The 16,428-nt window shown below is 42.1% G+C and overlaps 1 protein-coding gene and 1 non-coding gene across 6 annotated transcripts in view; one reads left to right on the forward strand and one right to left on the reverse strand.

The window, feature by feature from the left end:
• The window catches only part of NRG2 (neuregulin 2), a 231,563-nt gene that overhangs the window by 100,352 nt on the left and 114,783 nt on the right, over nt 1–16,428 (reverse strand). The window lies entirely within an intron of this gene.
• LOC142441576 (small nucleolar RNA SNORA61) lies at nt 726–846 on the forward strand. Its single transcript, XR_012782945.1, has one exon. It is a non-coding gene; the product is annotated as a small nucleolar RNA SNORA61 (small nucleolar RNA).

Raw genomic sequence — 16,428 nt, forward strand, 5'->3', positions numbered from 1 at the left:
CACATGGAAAAAGCACACCAGCCTGTGCGATCATGAGGTGTCATCAGAACAAAAAAAATCATATCACTGTGAATGAGGCGGGGCGGGGGGTGGAGTGCAGAGTGGAGAACCAAAGTTCATTTGTAGGCCACTGGGCATCCCCTTACAGAAGGGTCTCGGGGAGGAGACGAGCCAGTCAGGGTACGATGTAGCAATGATGAAACATACAATTTTCCTCTAGTTCCTAAATGCTTCCTTCCCCCTCTCCCCACTATAATGATTCTACTTCTATCTTACAAATCTGGCTAGACTAGAGAATGTATACTGGTACAGATAGGAACTAGAAATCCAGGGAATCCAGGGTGGATGATCCCTTCAGGACCAGTGGTGAGAGTGGCGATACTGGGAGGGTGGAGGGAATTTGGGTTGGAAAGGGGGAACCGATGACAAGGATCTACATATAACCTCCTCCCTGGGGGATGGACAACAGAAAAGTGGGTGAAGGGAGACGTCAGACAGTGAAAGATATGACAAAATAATAATTTATAAATTATCAAGGGTTCATGAGGGAGGAGGGAGCAGGGAGGGAGTGGGAAAATGAGGAGTTGATGTCATGCACTTAAGTGGAGAAGAAATGTTTTGAGAATGATGAGGGCAATGAATGTACAAATGTGCTTTACACAATTGATATATGTATGGATTGTGATAAGAGCTGTATGAACCCTTAATAAAAATGATTTTTAAAAATCCCCCAGATTCCTTATCTACTACATCTAAACACTGATCTGAGTGGTTATAAAAGTAGGAAAAGTAAAATTGAAATTGACTTCAATACTTTTGTGACACATGAGCTAGTTTCAAACAAATAAACAAAAGGAGGCCAACAACCCTTTTAGTAGAAATTGACAAGATAATGCTAAAAAGTATGTGGACATGCAATGGGCACAGAATAGCCAAAATAATTTTTGAAAGTGAACAAAAGTGTTGGAGAATTGACATTGCTCAGTTTCGGTAGTAACCAAGACAAAGTGCTATTGCCATAAACACACACATATAGGTCAACAGAATAAAGTGAAGCACCTAGAAATAGTCCCCCACATACATAATCAACTAATTTATAATAAAGGTTCCGAGTAAATTCAAGGACATTCTTAGGGAAAAGAATAGCCTTTTCTACAAATGGAGCAGAACACATTGCCAGCCACATAAAAACACAGCGAGACTTGCCTTTCCCTCACATCACATACAAAAGTTAACTCAGAAGAGACCAAAGACCTACAGAGCTCAAGCTATAAGACTTCTAAAAAGTAAACGCAGAAGAAGGTTTTAGTGCCTTTGGGGTTTGGCAAAGATTCTTAAGCAGGAGTCAAAAATCACAAAATGTAAAAGAAGAAAAGAATTAATTGCGCTTAAAATTTTAAACTTCTGTTCTTCAAATGACAGTTCTAGGAAAACTAAAGGGCAAACCACAGATTGGAGGGAAAAATCCAGAAAACATGTCTGAAAAGGACTTGTGACTAGAATGCATAAAGAACTCTTATAATTAGTAACACCAAGACTAATAATCCTATTTTTAAAATGGGCATAAGATTTACAGTCCACCATAAAATATATGCCAGTGACACATAATCACATGTAAACATGCTTAATATCACTGATCACCACTGAAACGAATATTAAAGCCATCATGAGATATTACTGTACAAGGAGACTTTAAAACTTCATGGAAAATCTGAATTAAAAGACAAAAAAAGAAATCTAAGCTTTATTTCTCAGCATAAGCTCCATTAAGTTCAAGGCACTTTTGTAAGTGATGTTATTACTCCATCACTGAAGAACCAAAGTTCCTGGGAGCTAGACCATGTCGGGGCAGTCTTTTTAACGTTACTAACTGAAGAAAAAGGGGCGTCCTTTAAAGACTTTTTAGAGATTAGGCAACAAAAAGACGTCAGAAGAAACCAACTCAGGACCTTAGGGTGCATGCCTAGTGCTTTTTCATCCAAAGTCTAGCCAAGTGACCATTGATTAATGAGAGGAAGGAAGCGAAGCACTGCTGAGGTAGAGAGAGCTCTCTGGCGAAGCTTTCCTGGGCTTTCCTGCTCCACCTTTGGCTGACTTTCTGAAAACACGCTCCTAAAAAGCAGAAGTTATTGTTCTCTGGCCCTCCAGAAAATCAAGAAGCAGAATGTCTCGGGCATCCCCCAAAACACTTGTCATGACAATTGCTCTGGACAGGTTCACTTTTTCTCTGACCGAGTCGCTGCCACCGCTTGGATGATGCTTTGCCTGCAGGATAGTACTGCTGAAGCCACGTTTAATTTCCAGTTACAATTCTTCTCAGAAGTACTTCAGGATCTTGAATCCATTTGTTTAAAATTTCTATTAAAAGCTCTGCTCTTGTGTACATCAGATCTGGGCCAGCAGTTTTGAGACCAATCGAGCAGAAAGTTTGTTCACTTTAATTTTTCAGTCATAATTATGTGCGCCGAACAAACCGAGATGTCTATAGTACTGGCTCTTATTTCCGTTGTTCATTGCTAACCTTCTTCAGTTAGGGCACGGACAAGATAAACTTTTCCTCCCAGATGCATGGGTTGGGGCTGCCAATGGAAGCTTTCTTTTGAATACAATCTGGTCTCTGTTTAACACGAGTTATCCATTTCTAAAATGCCGATTTCTTTGGAGCAATGTCCCCATAAACTTTTCATAAAGCGCCAATGATTTCACCATCCTTCCACCCAAGCTTTACCACAAATTTGATGTTTGTTCTTGCAACAATTTTAGCAGAATTTATGTAGCTCTGACAGAGGCTCTTTCCCAACCGATGTCTTATTCTTCTTGGGCCTCCATGTATATCCTATTTATGCATGCTATAACAAGTCAGTACAGTTTATTTTGGTGCAAAAATTAGAATACCATGGATAATTTTCTCATAATACATATTTTCCATGAACCTTTTGAAGACCCCTCAAACACGAACTCTCTCAGAGTCAGAACGCACTGCCGTTGAGTAATTTCTGACTCGGTATTTCTTCAAAAACCTGGCAATAGAAATACCACATGACCCAGCAACCCCCCTCCTTGGTATATCGCCTAGAGAACTGAGACACATATATGCACCCATGTTCATCAAGCACTATTCACAATAGCAAAACGATGCAAACAACCTAAATGATTGTCAGGGAAAGAATGGATAAATACACTTCGGTACATACACACAATGGAATATATTATGCAACATTAAAAATAATGACGAATCTTCAAAACGTTCCATAGCATGGGTGAACCTGGAGGACACTAAAAACAAATAAGAAAAAAACCCAAACAATCCAAACCCCCAAACAAACCTCACTGCCATCAAGTCAATTCCATTTGATAGTGACCCTATAGGACAGAGTAGAACTGCCCCTTGGCATTTCCGAGACTGTACATCTTTATGGGAGCAGAAAGTCTCGCCTTTCTTTTGCCTGTGGAGCACCTGGTGGGTTGTAATTACTGATCTTGATGTTAGCAGCCCCGCTTGTAACCCACTGTGCCACCAGAGAGTCTTACTGTAACGCACACAGTCCTGCAATAGACCGACTACTCAGCATGCAAGACGAACACGTGTGTGAGAGAGTAGGAGTCCGCCCATGAATACACACAGGTCCAACTGAGGATATTTATTTATGTCACATGCAGGTGCACAACCTTGATTGGCAAGCACGAGGACTTGAAGCATTTACTGATGAAGATCAGAGATCGAAACATGCTCTACAGAGCACAACTCGATGTAAAAGCGAAACAAAAACAAGAACCCTCACTGCCATCAAGTTGGGTCGACTCAGAGGGGCCCTCCAGGGAAGGGCAGGGGCCCTCTAGGACCGAGTGGAACTGCTCCTGTGAGTTTCGGGGCCTGTGCTTCTTTACAGGAGTCGTAAGCCTCACCTTTCTCCCGAGGAGTGGCTGGTGGGTTTGTGATTAGCAGCCCAATGCGTAACTACTATGCACTAGGGCGTAGCATAAAGAACTCAATGTAAAGAAGACCAAACTCCTCACAACTGGACCAATAGGTGACATCATGATAAATGGAGGGAAAAAAATGAAGTTGACAAGAATTTCATCTTGCTTGGATCCATAATGCTCTGGAAGGAGCAGTCGAGAGATCAAACGATGCATTGCATTATGTGTATCTGCTGCCCAAGACCTCTTTAAAGTGCTGGAAGGCAAGGATGTTCCTTTGAGGACTGAGGTGTGCCTGACCCAAGCCACGGTATTTTCAATGGCCTCAGATATGCATGAGAAATCTGGACATTGAATAAGGGAGACCGAAGAAATCTTGCCGCATGTGAACTGTGATGTTGGAGAAGAATATTGAAAGTCCCATGGTCTGGCAAAAGGACAAGCAGATCTCTTGGATGAAGTACAGCAAGAATGCTCCTTAGAGTTGTTGAAACGTTGTCTCGTGTCTCACATATGTTGGACGTGCTATCAGGAGAGACCAGTTCCTGGAGAAGGTAATGTAGTGGGGCAGTGACACATGAGGCTGCAGCTAGGGGTGAAGCACAGGGACAATGGTGAGGACGGGGCAGGACCGGGCAGTGTTTCGTTCTGTTGTGCACAGAGTCACTATGAATCAGAACAGATTGGATGGCACTTAACAACTAACAACAATTTATACGTGTGTTTTCATTTACTTTTGCTGCAAATATATCCACCAGTGTGGTGCAGCATACCTGGCGCCAATTTATGAAAACTTCTTAAGATGCAACCAAACACCCCAAATCACTGGCCTCAGGTCTCAGGATCTTAGTCTCAGGGGGCACTAAGAGAAATTGCATACCATTGTTCACAAAGACAATTTTATACATCCTGCTTTGATGAGTAGTGCCTGGGATCTCACCAGCTTGTGAGTAGACAGCTAAGGTGCAACTGTTGGTCTCTCCCCATCAAGAAGAAAGAAGAGTGATGGAAACCGAAAGTTATATGGAAGCAATTGCTCTAGTGGACTAACGGGCCGCCCATACCTCAGTTTCCACAAGCCTGAGACTTCAAGAACTAGATGGTACCCAGCTACCACTGCCAGTTGGTCTGAAAACGATCACATGAAAAGGTCTTGCATAGAAATATGTGAAACAGAATTCAAAATTTTAAAGGAGACCAGGCTTATTGGTCAGAGAGCCTCATAGGACCCAAGACGATGGCCCTTAGTCACTCTTCAGGAGCTGAACCCATTCCTATGTTATAATAATCAATAATTTAAGATAAAAAAGAACACCATTTACCTAAGGCCTGAGGGTTAGGAAAGGAGGAGGGATGGAAACACGAAACACTGGGAGGAAGGGGGAGAAGCAATGGAACATTGAGGAGATGGAAATGGATGAGATGAAACAAAATGTATATAAATTGCTAAATATAAAACTAGTAATCTATAATCCTTCACCTAATTCTAATAAAAGCTTAAATATATTAAAATAAAATCTGGAAATAATGCATTAGGGTTGTGTCCTTTTACCATACTTACTCAATCTGTATGCTGAGCAGAGCAGCTAGGTTATATGAAGAAGAACATGGCATCAGGATTGGAAAAAGCTCATTAATAATCTTTGATATCAGATATGCAGATGACGCAATCTTGCTTGCTGAAAGTCAATAGGACTTGAAACAGTTACTGACAAAGAAGCTCAATATCATCAGCCAGAACAAGGCCAAGGGTTGACTCTGCGGCAGACTCTCCATTCTTGTATACAAGTTCAAGGTGAACTAGAAGAACATTAAAAGTCCACGAGCGCCAAAATGATCTTAACTATAGTCCACCTGAATTTAGAGACCATGCTAAGACTAGGTTATAGTATGGATTGTTATAAAAGCTGGAAGAGAAAAATGATCTTTTAATAATAATATTTTTAAAAATCACTAGAAAGCATTCATACACACACACACACACACACACACACACACACACCCATATACACCAAAGACAAGATTATATGCACTGAACACTACTGACCAAAGATCATAAGAATTATAGGATATTAAGGATATTGTACACACAGAAAGAAAAGATTAACATCTATTGGCTCACCCATGCTGGATTCAGAAGAGGACTTGGGATGCGGAGTATCCGTGTCGCACGGAGCCTAGCTGAGAGCAGAGAATACCAGAGTGCCTACTTTTCATTGGCCCTGTAACGATATTTGGCGTGTGCTTCACAGCAAACTATGGACAACACTGAAAAGAACGGGAACCCCACAACATGTAACAGTTCCTACAGAACCTACACTTAGACCAAGAGGAGGTTGCTCAAACAGAATAAGGGGATACGGTCCAATTTAAAATTAGGAAATGTAAGCAAGCATCAGGATTGCATCTTTTCATCATACTTACTCAATCTGTATGTTGAGCAAATAATCTGAAAGGCTAGATTATATGAAGGCGAGCATGCCGTTGGGAATGGAGGAGGCTCATGAACAGCCTGTGAAATGAAGATGACACAACCTTTACTTTTGGAAGGAAAGAGGACTTGAAGCACTTACTGGTGAAGATGAAAGAATATAACCTTTAAGATGGATTGCATCTCAACATAGGGAAAAGAAAAATCCTCACAACTGGAACAGTGAACACTGTCATGATAAATTCATCAAGGCTTTAATTTTATTTGGATCCACAATCAAGGCCTGTGGAAGCAGCAGTCAAGAAATCAAACAGCCTTGAACAAACGTGCAGCAAAGGCCTCTTCACATTGTTCAAAACAAACCAAAAAACCAAAGATGATACTCTGAGAACTAAGGTGCACCTGATCCAAGACATGGTATTTTAAATTACTTCGTATTAATTCAGTTTGCAAAAGCTCAATACAGTGAATAAGGAAGATGTCAGAAGAATGGATACACTTAAATTACAGTGTTGGTGAAGAATAGCAAATATTCCAGAGAACAAACAAGTCTGTCGTTGAAGAAGTAGGGCCAGAGTGCTCCTTCCAAGCAAGGGTGGTGAGATGTTGATTCGCGTGCTCTGGACACTTTATCAAGAGGGATTAGTCCTTAGAGAAGAGCCTCATGCTTGGGACAGGACAGCATCTGTAGAAAAGAGGAAGCCCCCAATGAGATGGAGTGAGACAGCGGCTGCAACACGGGGAGGGTGGTGCGGGAGAGGGGAGTTTCTCCTTCTGTATGTCAATATGAGTTGGAACCAGCTCAATTACACCTAACGACAACAAAACCAATTGTTAACATCTGTTGACTCATCTCGAGCCAAGGAAAGCCACTTGAAATCATTTGTCTTGCCCTTTAGCTGACTATTTATTTTACTCCTAATGTCCTCAACTCTTTGAACAACTGTTCTTGCCTAAAGGCTAATAGTCTTCTGTGAGTTTGTTTTCTCTGGACACATCATTGGGCGGCTGCAGTCAGACATGATTTCATTAACTACTATTGGTAAACAGCTTTTCTTGCTTGGCTAACAAATGGGCCACTTGGAAACTTTGTTTGCAGCCTGATGTTTATTTTTGTGAAGAAATTCTGCTGTGATGAGATATTCTATTTTAGATTGTCTAATTAATTTCAATCCTTGCTTTCCTGTGAGTTGAGAAACCCGTGTGGGCTTGTCAGTGGATACTGCAAATAGCTATAGTGTTACTGTAGAATAAACTTAATTATTTGTCAGCGATACCAAAATCCAAATAACCGTCATTGACTAGATTGTGACTCATATATCCACCTTCTAGAGGAGAGCAGAGCTGCCTCGGTGGGTCTCTGAGGCTCTGCATCTTCGTGGGAGCAGAAAGCCTCATCTTTCTCCCACGAAGTGGCTGGTGGGTAATTCACTACGGCACCAGAGTGCCGCTGGGCAATTATGGTGATGACCAAACAACCCACAATGTACTGTGTCTTAAAAACACCCCATTCAAAGTCCATCTTTTTACATGATGGGTAGACACTAGCAACAAAAATAGTAAAGCGTCGCTGTACATCGTGCACGTGGCAGTGGGACATGGTGAAGTATCAATAGGTGCTTCGCAGAAAACTCCTCAGCTGTAGCACAAAAGGAGCCACAGGAAAGCACACACATGTAGCTTTGCCAATTCAACTCTTGGGACACGAAATATGAATTGTATAAATTTTTCATGTCACAGATATTGTACTTTGGATTTATTTCAATGATTCTAAATGCATAAAAAACAATGAAAGAAAAGACTTTCCGATGAGAAAGGAAGCAATAAAACAGTCTCTATTTACAGATGAAATAACCTCCTATGTAAAGAATCCTAAGGAATACACTGTCATCTAGTAGAACTTGTAAACAAGCCCAGCAAAGTTGAAGGATAACAAGGGCAATGCATTAAAAAGTCAACAATTTTTATACACTTGTAAAGAACAAGTTGAAAATGACATGAAGAAAACAATTGCATTTATAATAGCATCCAAGAAAATAAGGCACTCAGGAAATACATTTAATGAAAGAAATGCAAAACTTAAACTCTGAAAACAACAAAGTTGTAATCCAGAAATAAAATTCTGCATTTATGGTTGATCCATTTTACAAGGATGCCAAGACTACCTAATGGGAGAAAGAACTCTCTTTCTAACAAATGGTTCGGGGACAACCGGTCAGCCACAAGCAAAAGAATGAAGGTGGCTCTGTAACTGACACTATACACAGATACTAACTCAAAATGGATCAGTGACCTAAGCATGAGAGCTAAAACTGTAAAAGAGAAAGCACAGTAGTAAGTCTTCATGATTTTGCTACAGGGTTCCTTGATGTGATAGCAAATACACAAGCAACTGAGTAGAAAAATTGGTTTTTATATAAATTGTTAAAAATTGTTCTTCAAAGGACACCATCAAGAAAGTGAAAAGGCAAATATATTTATTTATGATGAGGAGGAAATAAATCTGTGTGCATATATTTATAGGTTTAGTACTCAGGTAGCAGATGGATAATGGATCTCCACTCAAGTACTCCTTCAATGCAAGAACACTTTGTTCTATTAAACAGACATTCCATGATGCTCACCTTCCTGGCACAATTGCTGAAGACAAATGGGTGCATAAGCAAATGTGGTGAAGAAAGCTGATGGTGCCCGTTTATCAAAAGATATAGCATCTGGGGTTTTAAAGGCTTGAAGATAAAAAAGTGGACATCTAGCTGAGAAGCAACCAAGCCCACACAGAAGAAGCACACCAGCTTGTGTGATCACAAGGTGTCGAAGGGATCAGGTTTCAGGCATCAAAGAACAACAACAAAAAGATCATCACTGTGTGCTCTCCTTACTGATACGATTGCTGAGGACAAATGGGGGCATAAGCAAGTACAGTGAAGAATTCTCATGGTGCCTGGCTATCAAAAGATATACCATCTAGGGTCTTAAAGGCTTGAAGGGAAACAAGCGGCCATCTAGCACAGAAGCATCAAAGCCCACATAGAAGAAGCACACCAGCCTATGTGATCACGAGGTGTTGAACGGATCAGGTATCAAGCATCAAGGAACAAAAATCACATCATTGTGAATGAGGGGGAGTGCAGAGTGGGGACCCAAAGGCCATTTGTGGGCAACTGGACATCCCCTTACAGAAGGGTCATGGGGAGGAGATGAACCAGTCAGGGTGCAGTGTAGCAACGATGAAACATACAACTTTTCTCTAGTTCTTAAATGCTTCCTCCCCCATCTATCATGATCCCAATTCTACCTTACAAATCCAGCTGGACCGGAGGATGTACACTGGTACAGATGGGAACTGGAAACACAGGGAATACAGGACAGATGAATTCCTCAGGGCCAGTAGTAAGAGTGGTGATACCAGGAGGGTAGAGGGAAGGTGAGGTAGAGAGGGGGAACCGATTACAAGGATCTACATATGACCTCCTCTCTGGAGGTCAGACAGCAGAAAGTGGGTGAAGGGAGACATTGGACAGTGTAAGATATGACAAAATAATCATCATTTGTAAATTATCAAGGGTTTATGAAGGAGTGGGTAATGGAGAGGGAGTGGGGAAAATGAGGAGCTGATGCCAGGGGCTCAAGTGGAAAGCAGATATTTTGAGAATGATGATGGCAACAAATGTGCAAATGTGCTTAACACAGTGGATGTATGCATGGATTGTGATAAGCATTGTACGAGCCCCCAATAAAATGATTTTAAAAAAAACAAAAGAAAGTGAAAAGCCAACACAGTGAATGGGGAGAAAATATTTGCAAATAATACATGTAATGAGGTACATACATCTAGATTATATAAAGAACCCTTACAACTTAATAATAAAAAATTTTAAATGAGGAAAGGATCTGAGTAGACATTTCTTCAAAAAAGATATACAAATGACCAATAAGCACATGACAAAATACTCAACATAGTGAGTAATCAGGGAAATGCCGACGCACAAGCCACAGTGGGACACTACCCACACGCACTCAGATTGCCGTCATAAACCACGGAAAGTGTTGATGAAGACGTGACGACGTTAGCGTCCTCATCCACAGTTGGTAGGAATGCAAAATGGTACAAATTGCCTTAGATAATAGTACGGAAGTTCCTTAAGAAAGTAAACATAAAATCACTAGAATCCTATTTCTAAGAGATAAAACAAAAACACAAATCAGTCCCTGCCAAGTCAATTTGACTCACGAGGTTGCCATATGACCCCAGAGAAATGAAAACATATGCACCCAAAACCTAGTAGTACAGGAAGATTCATAGCATCATTATTCATAATAGCCAAAAAAGAAGAACTCACTCGAATGACAAAGTATGGCATCTCCTTGCAGGGACTATTATGTGACAATAGAAAGGAATGTAGTGCTGACACATCTACAACATGGCTCAACCTTGAGAACATATTAGGTAAAAGAAGCCGGTCACAAAGCCCTCACATTGAGTGATTCCATTTATGTGACACAATCAATATGAAAATGCGCAGAAGCAGAACGTGGTTACATAGAGCTAGCCGGGGGTGGGAAGGTGGGAAGGTGAAAGAACATGGGATTTCTTTAGGGGATGATTGCCATGCATTTTCAAGGGTCAATTCATATGGTATATGAATTGTATCTCACTAAAGCTGTCTCTACTCCCATACTACATATACACACACATATATACATATAGATACACATAGATACAAATATATATGTAATTGGACCATGCAATATATATACATGACCATACCAAATCTACCTATCTATACACATATTTAATTGGACCATACCAAGTCAAATAGCCTACCAGAGATGGCACATGGGCTACATTTTGCTAAGCCCTATGGCAAGCCCATCAAGGGGTCTGAGTGCCATGGAAAACTATTGAATGTTTTTAAAACAGCATAATAATAGAATCAAATTTGCATATTGAAAAATTAAATGGAATGACAAATTCAAGAGGAATGTCATCACATTCATCATCACAAAGAATATTTCAAGATATATCTTGAAGTATAGTGTTGTCTATTATGAAAAAATATATAATAGATATGGGATAATATACACTTACAAGGAAGTCCAGTTAATAAAATATTGTTGAAATGTGTGCACTAAGCACTAAAAGCCAATGATGAAGAAATTGAAGACTTGTACTAGATATTGATTAAACATGCAATCAAGCTGCCTTTATTGAGAACTTGATATGAAAGTTTGAAACCAAGAGGAAGAAACAGTATAAACATGGCTTTGGTGATTTAAAAAGTAGCTGAAGATCGCAAAATAGAATGTTGTAAGCAATGATTTCTTCATTGCACACACCCGCTTTCAAGCACAAAAACGGCTACTATATATGTGAACTTCACCAGATGGAATGCATAAGATTCAAACGGATTATTTATATGGAAAGAAATCACAAAGAACCGCTACCAGCAGCCAACAACAAGGTGAGGTTATCTATGGAGCATCAATTGCTCGCATGTAAGTTCAGGCTGAAGTTGAAAAAAATGAAAAGTCAAGGAGAGCCAAAATATGACCTTGAGCACATCCCACCTGAATTTAGAGCCCACCTCAAGACCAGAAAGGAAGCATTGAATACGAATGACCAAAGACCAGATTGGTTGTAGGGTGATATTAAGAACAACATACATGAAGAAAGCGAAAGGTCATTCAAAAGACAGGAAATAAAGAAAAGACAAAGGTGGATGTCAGAAGAAACTCTGAAACTTGCTCTTGAACAAGGAGTAGTTAAAGAACATTGAAGAAATGATTCAGTAAAAGAGCTGAACAGCTCATTTAAAAGGAAAGCCCCCAAAGACCGAGTGGAGTGTTACAATGAAATGTGCAAACTCCTGGCGTTCTTAGAAAGGCAAAAAGGAAGGGCGTGCTCAGAATATCTTAAGCAGAAGAATAGAAGAAATATTCAAGCCTCAGGTTTTATTGAAAAATTCAATCAAAGAATTCTACAGGGCAAATATCGAGCAATGCAGAACCCATCAAAAGAAGCTGAAGGGAATCCACAGGGGCACTGTGCCAAGGTGAAGGGCACTGCTCCACCACTTCAGGAGGCAGCATTGGATCCAGAACCAGTGGTACTGAAGGAAGAAGTCCAAGCTGCACTGAAGGCATTAGGCAAACACAAGGCTCCAGGAAAAGACAAAAACCCAACAGAAATGTGTCAACAAGCTGATGAAGTACTGGAAGCACCCACTCATCTATGTTAAGAAAACTGGAAGACAGCTACCTGGCTAACTGACTGGACAAGATTCATATCTGTGCCCATTCCAAAGGAAGTTGACCCGGCAAAGTGCAGAAATGATCAAACAATATCATGAATATTACATGCAAGTGGATGTTTGTGCAAGATAATTGAAACACGATGGCTGCAGTATTTGGACAGGAAGCTGCCAGAAAGTCACGCTGGATCCAGAAGGCCTGGGAAGAAGGATATCGTTGCTGATGTCACATAGATCTGGGCTGAAAAGAGAGAGGATCAGAAAGATGTTTACTTCTGTGTAGTTTTTCTTTCCCTCAAATAGTATTTTTATCGACATCTTACTCATCCCATCATATCCCTTCCCTTCCCTTCCCTTCCCATACAGTCCTGCTTTTCATTCCCAATGACTATACAGTCATCAGTGCTACCAACTCCTCTCTCCCCCCTTTCTACCCTGCACACGCAGGGAACCCTTACTCCTGTCAGTGCCTCTGAGGGGTCCTCCATCTTGACTACCATGTACGGAGCGATCTTCAATGTGCAAATGAACATACGGAAGTCTAACATGACCAATGAGGTATATCACCTACGGACCATAATAGTACGGGGAGGGAATCTTCAAGAATAGAGGACAGTTATATGGTTCATCAGTGCCACACCACACCCTGGATTTATCCTCTGTTCTGTGAGGCCCTACAAAGAGGGGCTGTCCAGTTGTCTTGCTGGTGGACTGGGTCTCCACTACATCCAGTCCCCTGCATCCCAATTTACATGCGTGTTTTATGAACTTGTGATACCTCTTCCCATCGACACTTCATGATCATAAAAGCTTGGGGTGCTTCTTCCATGTGGGCTTTGCTGCTTCCCTGATAGATGGCAGCTTCTTTAACGCCAAGCCGTGAAGACCCCAGATGCTATAGCTTTTGGTAGCCGGGCACCATCAACTTTCTTTACCACATTTGCTTATGCACCCATTTTGTCTTCAGTGTACTTTTGTATTTTATTGACTGTGCAAAGTCATTTAACTATGTGGATCAAAAACAAACTGTGGATAACATTGAGAACGAACATTTCAGAGCACTTTATTGTGCTCATGCAGAACCTGGACCTGGACCAAGAAGCAGCTGGAAAAACAGAACAAGGGAATACTGTATGGTTTATAATCAAGAAAGGTGCGTGTAAAGGCTGTATCCTTTCACCATCCCGAATCAACCTGTATTGTGAGCCACGAATCCAAGAAGCCGGACTTCATCAAGAAGATCGTGGCATCAAGAGCGAAGAAAGATGCGCTATCAACCTGTGACAGACAGGTGACGTAGGAGGACCTGAGCCCTTGTTGGTGGAAATCAAGGGACTGCAGCTTTAATTATGGATTGTAGCTCAATTTAAAAAGGACAAAAGCCCTCACAGCTGGACCCCTAAGCAATAGCGCGATAAAGAAAAGAAGATTACATTTGCCAAGCGTTTCACCTTGCGCGGATCCACAGTCAATACTCATGAAAACAGCAGCCAGGAATCAAGAGACAGTGCAAGACCTCTCTAAAGTGTTGAGGAGGGAGGGTGCAAGGTGCACCAGACACAAGCCATGGTACTTTCTGCCTGTGAAAGCTGGACAATGAACAAGGAAAACCAGAGAAGAACTGATGTGTTGAAACCATGGTGTTGACAAAGAATATTGATAGTGCCACGGGCCACTAGAAAAACAAACAAACAAACAAACACACACACACACATGTCTTGGAAGAAGAATAGCTAGAATATTCCTGTATGTTGACACCTTGTCAGGAGAGAGCAGTCCCTGGAAAAGGGCATCATGCATGGTAAAGTGACCAACAGCAAGATTCTTAATGAGATGGCGACAATTGTGAGGCTGGTGCAGGACTGGGCAGTGGTGAAACTGGTTCAATGGCACCGAACAACAACAATTACCAAGTAAGGACTCAGAGATGGTCCCCCTCCCTCTAGCAAAGTCTGCTCTGAGGGAGAGACCTGAAGCTAATTTTTATTGCAGCACAAATGAGTGAGAAGTCTAAATGTGATATTCCATTAGCATAAATAAGAATTTATTAATTTTTCTTACTTGAATAGTAATTCACAGATACGTATGCATAAGAACTAGAACTTCTGCCACTTGGAGGGACTCATTATAAATATTTCCATCCATGTCTTTTTATTTTTAGGGGTATGCTTCTCCGTAACTAGGAAATTTAGATTTTCTTGAGGGCCTTCACGTGGTGTGGGTGATGTAGTTCGGCTGCTCACCATCAGGTTCAGCAATCTGAACCCACCAGCAGCTCCACGGGAGTAAGGGAAGACTTTCTGTCCTGAAGGGACAGTTCTGCTCTGTCTGACAGAGTTGCTTTGAGTCAGACTTGACTCAATGGCACAGTTTCTGGTTTGTTTTTAAGAAGAAGATCGTAAGCTAGAGAATATGCTCATTGGGTCTGTGCAGAGAGCTTTCCTCAAGTCCTCACACGCCACATCTCTCAGGTTCGCACTTGCCTCTTTCAGCGAAGGCCTTGTTGAGTCTCTAGCCGTGAGCACTGGGGCACAGTGGCCAGCAGTTTAGACCGCCCAGCTGCTCTGTGATAGAAAGATGTGGCAGTATGCTTCCATGAAGATGTATCGTTTTGGAAACCACATGGGACAGTTCTACTCTGTCCTACAGAGTCACTATGAATTAGAATTGACTTCACAGCAATGGGGATGGTTTGGTTTGGGGTTTTGAGCCATGTCTAGGTGTTCGTATTTACCAGCGTCAACTGTGGAAAAACCAAACTCAGTGCCGTCGAGGCAATTCCAAATCATAGTGACCCTGTAGAAGACAGAATAGCAGGGTGCATGCGCTTTCTGGGACTGCACATCTCTGTGGGAGTACTCAGCTCCATCTTTCTCCCCAGGGCTTCTGTACACACGCCTGGAAGACGGGAGCCCCGGGAGCCCTCAGAGACGGAAAGGAAGCTTGCTGAAGGGTAAGCGTCCCCAAAGGGCAGCTGGCATCGCAGCACTCTGCAGGGATCCCACCCCTGTCTCAAAGGCAAAGAGCTTGTCAGACTGGGCTGTTTGTGCCAAAAAGAACACCACCCCGAAACAAGTGAAAATTTGTTAAGAGTGGTATCCTGGGCTGTTCTTAGGGAAAACCTGATTACAAGCATAATTTCAAAGAATCAGTAGTAGAAAAATAACTTCAAGCTCCCCAGGGTAGTGTAGTGTTTATGCCAAACTCCGTTTCAACACTTCTAATATGGTCTCCAAAAGGCCAGCTGGCGTGAGCTGACCAAATGCCTGATGCCCGGGGCACAGGAGGCCAATGCCTGCTCCCTCCCCAGACTGGCAGGATAAGCTTGACCCACCCAGGAGAAAGTTGGGGCTGGGGGCTGTGCCCATCCACAGGGAGCTGGCACATGAAGCTCCAACCCTCCCCTCTGGCGCCCAGCACATGAGAAGCCTCTGCAGAGCGTTTGGAGTCTGTCAAATAGAAGAGTCCCTGATAATAAAAGGGCTGAAGCCTTCCCGTCACAGAAGCCCAAGAGCACCTCTCATACCCACCTCTCTGGGAAGGCGGAAGTCCCAACGCTCTGTGGCACTCTTTTCTGGGGAATTGGTGGAGGTGGGGGTGGGGGTGGGGGTGGGGTTGTGTCTGGATATCTCCAAGCTAATCGCTCCTCTGGCAAGATGCCTGCAACCATGTTTGTCTCATTCCCTGGGACAAACACTGTCTACGCTGCACAAGAGAACCGAGGTCCACACCAGCATCTGGTTGCATCCAGCCTCATGACTTCCACAGAGCCATGGTAGAAACGAAGTCCCATTCGGGACTCCCTGAGAGACTCCGCCTGAA

This window comes from Tenrec ecaudatus, chromosome 2 (genome assembly GCF_050624435.1).
Source record: "Tenrec ecaudatus isolate mTenEca1 chromosome 2, mTenEca1.hap1, whole genome shotgun sequence".
In the NCBI taxonomy this organism is placed as follows: Eukaryota; Metazoa; Chordata; class Mammalia; order Afrosoricida; family Tenrecidae; genus Tenrec; species Tenrec ecaudatus.